This window comes from Felis catus, chromosome B3 (genome assembly GCF_018350175.1).
Source record: "Felis catus isolate Fca126 chromosome B3, F.catus_Fca126_mat1.0, whole genome shotgun sequence".
NCBI classification, from domain to species: Eukaryota; Metazoa; Chordata; class Mammalia; order Carnivora; family Felidae; genus Felis; species Felis catus.
This window is the reverse complement of record NC_058373.1, coordinates 102,932,634-102,936,800: the sequence shown is the minus strand read 5'-3', so window position 1 is coordinate 102,936,800 and position 4,167 is coordinate 102,932,634. Positions and strand designations below refer to the sequence as shown.

The window sequence follows — 4,167 nt, the reverse complement described above, 5'->3', positions numbered from 1 at the left end:
AACAGGGAACATCACACCACAGGGCACTACAGGATCTCTTCTTCATAAGGCCACTGCTTTCAGGAGTAGGAGATGTAGCTGACTTTTCTAACACATAGAAACAGAGAGTTAGACAAAACAAGGAGATAGAAGGATATGTCCCAAATGAAAGAACAAGACAAAATCACAGCCAGAGACCTAAATGAAATGGAAATAATGAATATGCCTAATAGAGAATTTACGTAGAGAATCATATACATACTCACTGGACTCGAGAAAAGACTGGAGGACCTCAGTGAGATCCTTAACAAAGAGATAGAAAACAAAACAAAACAAAACAAACAAACAAAACAGAGATGAAGAACTCAGTAATTGAAATTAAAACTATACTAGATGGAATAAATAAGAACTACAGGAACCAGAACATATCAGTGACCTGGAGGATGGAATAATGGAAAGCAATAAAGCTGAACAGGAAAGAGAAAATATAATAATAATAAATGAAAATAGACTTAGGAAACTAAGCAACACCATCAAGTGTAATAACATTTGCATTATAGGGATCCCAGAAGGAGAAGAGAGAGAAAAGGGGGTAGAAAATTTATTGAAGAAATAATAGCTGAAAACTTCCCAAATCTGGGGAAGGAAATAGAAATCCAGATCCAGGAGGCACAGAAAGACCCCAACAAAATCAACCCAAGGAGGTCCACACCAAAACATGTAGTAATTAAAACAACAAAAAGTAGTGATAAAGAGAGGATTTTAAAAACAGTAAGAGAGGGGTGCCTGGGTGGCTCAGTCTTGATTTCAGCTCAGGTCATGGTCTCACGGTTCATGGATTTGAGCCCCACATCGGGCTCTGCACTGACAGTGTGAAGCCTGCTTGTATTCTTTCCCTCTCTCTGTCTCTCTGGATGTGCCCCTCCCTGTCTCCCCCCAAAGTAAATAAATGAACTTAAAAAAAAATCTTTTTAATTTAAAAACAACAAGAAAAAAGAAAACAGGTACATACAAGGGAAATCCCACAAGGCTATCAGCTGATTTTTCAGCAGGAACTCTGCAGGCCAGAAGGGAGTGATATATTTGAAGTGCTGAAAGAAAAAAACCTAACCAGGACTATCCAGCAAGGCTATCATTCATAAGAGAAACAGAGCTAAAGAGTGTCCCAGACAAATGTTAAAGGAATTCATAACCAATAAACCAGCCCCAGAAATCTTAAGGGGACTGACTGAGTAGTGTACAGAATTGCTGAATCACTGTATTGTTCATCTGAAACTAATACAACACTGTATGTTAGCTATACTGGAATTAAAATTAAAAAAAAAGAAGAAAGACTCAAAATAGGAAACACGTTAATTCTCCCCCAAATTGACATACAGTTTTATGCAATCCCTATCAAAAATCCTCAGCAAGATATTTTGCAGATACAGATAGAATGATTCGGAAATTTATATGAAAAGGCAAAGAAATTTGAGTATCTAAAACAATTTTGAAAAAGAATTAAGTGGGAGGAATCACTCCCACTCCACAGGCAAAAGACAACACAAAACAAAGAAAAAAAGAAGAACATTGACTTAAGCCTTTTGTCTCATACAAAAATCAACTCAAAATGAATCACAGACTTAAACATAAAATGTAAAAGTCCTTTTAGAATTTGTCTAGCAGGTTTTCAGTCATGATCAAAAGACCCCAGGATTGGTGGGGAGTGGGAGGGGGGGAATATAAAACTATAAAACTTCTAGAAAAAAATAGGAGAAAATCTTTGGGATCTAGGGCCAAGCAAAGGATTCTTATACTTGCATAATCTTATACAAGAAAAAATTGGTAAGTGAGATCCCACCAAGAATAAAAATTTTGCTCTACAAAATACCCTCTTAAGATGAAAAGACAAGCCACAGACTAGGAGAAAATACTTGCAAAGCACATATCCAACAAAGGACCAGAATTTAGAATATATAAAAACTCAACATTAAAAAACAATCTAGTTAGAAAATCAGCAAAAGACATGAACAACATGTCATCAAAGAGGGTATACAGATGGCAAATAAGAACACAAAAAGATTTCAACAATGTTAGCCATTAGGACAATGCCAGTTAAGACCACAATAAGATACACTACACACCTTTCAGAATGGCTACAACAGAAAGTAGGAATAGTACCAAATATTGCCAAGGATGCAAAAACCTAGATCATCCATAGATTGCTTCTCGGAATCAAAAATAAAACAGCCACTCTAGAAAACAGTTCGGCAGTTTTAAATAAAACTAAACATGGAACTACCATATGACCCAGAAACTGTACACTTGGGCATTTTCCCCAGAGAATAAAACCTTATGTTTATGTCAAAAGCAATATACAAATTTTATAATAGCTTTATTTGTAATAGCCCCAAACTGGGAACAATCCAGATGCCTTTCAATGGGTGAATGGTTAAACCAACTGTGGTACATCTATACTACGAACTGGTACTCCACAATAAAAGGATGAATTACTGGCATGCACAGCTTCCAAAGAATCTAAATTCATCTAAAGGAATTTAGGGTATTCCTAACACTCAGGGAATTATGCTGAGTAAAAACAGCCAACGCTAAAAAGTCAAGAAGAACTTTATGATTTTATTTATACAACATTCTTGACATAACAAAACTACAGAGTTGGAGAACAGGTTAGTAACTGTCAAGAGTCAGGGATGGGAGATGGGAGGAGATATGCATGACTATGAAAGGGCAATACAAGGGATCACAGTGGTGACAGAAATACTCTCTACCTTGACTGTATCAGTGAGATATCCTGGTTATGATAATGTAGTACAGTTTTGTAAGATGTTAACACTGGGAGAAATGGAGTCAAGGGCAGACAGGATCTCTCTATATTATTTCTTAACAAAGTATGTTAATCTAGAATTATCTCAAAATTAAGATAATTTTTTAAAAAATCCTATATCTGGGTAACTTGATTCTTCTCTTTTTGTATTTTATCTGTATTTTTGCTTACAATTTTTTACAAGTTCCTATGAAAATATTAGTTTATTTGTGCATTTAAGAGATATTAAAAATATCTGATTATTTGACACAGTAATCCCAAGATCAGAACATATCCTGAGAAAAAAATCCAAAATACAGAGAAATTCATGTAACATTATTCATTAGCACAAAAGCCTAAAATAACTTCATATCCATCATCTAATGAGGGGTTAAATAAAATATATCCAAATGGTGGAATATTCTGTAACCAGTAACAATGTTAACAACAACAACAACAACAACAAAAATCAAAGATATGTTAAGATGAAAATGTTTAATATAATGGTAAAAAACAACACAAAAATGGAAAATTGTACATTCAATATGATTTCAATAATCTACAGTGATATGAATAAACTAAGGGAAATACTCCAAATGTAACCACAATACTCTCTAGGTGATAGAATCATGGGTAAGTTTTATTCTCCTCTCCTATATTCTTTTTGGTTTTCCACAATGAACTTACTTGTAGTATGGTCTTAGACTAGCTGTTATCCTTTCTAAGTCTTGGTATATTCATTCATAAAATGGAGATAATAATAGTACCTTCCACATATTTGGTATTACATCTAAAGTGCTTAACAGAGAACCCCATACACAATCAATGACAGACAAATGTTAGTTATTTGACAAGCATATGTGTGTAGTACTTGTAATGTATGAGGCACTATTCTAGATCTTTCCAAATATTAATTCATTTAGTGTTCATAACAAGCCTCTGAGGTAAGTACTATTATTATTGAAGAGGAAACTGAGGCACAGAGAAATTAAATAATTTGCTCAAAATTATACAGCTCATAAATAGCAGAACTGGAGTCTGAACGCAGACAGTCCAACTCCAAAGTCTGTAACTATCAATCATTATACTATTTTGCTTTTGTTGGTTATTATTTTTTATGGCATAGAAGTAAAACCATGAGTCTGATCTAAAATAGTGGAAAAGGCAGAATTTTTCTAGAGATATATGGTTAATGACAACCAGCATGGGGAAAAGATGGTAAAGCAGATACTTTGCTCTACCAGAATGCTTATGTAGTTTGGAGTCCTGTAGTTTAAACTGGATATCATTCCCCCAATTCTAACCTATATGGTCTTGCATAAATTACTTAATCTCTGTGGCACAAATTACATAATCTGCGAAATAATCTGTAAAAATGTATCTAT

The 4,167-nt window shown here is 34.3% G+C and overlaps 1 non-coding gene across 1 annotated transcript; it reads left to right on the top strand.

Moving 5' to 3' along the window:
• Positions 1 to 1,610: 1,610 nt before the first annotated feature.
• LOC111561092 lies at positions 1,611 to 1,671 on the top strand. Its single transcript, XR_002743452.2, has one exon. It is a non-coding gene; the product is annotated as a U7 small nuclear RNA (small nuclear RNA).
• The last annotated feature ends 2,496 nt before the right edge of the window (positions 1,672 to 4,167 follow it).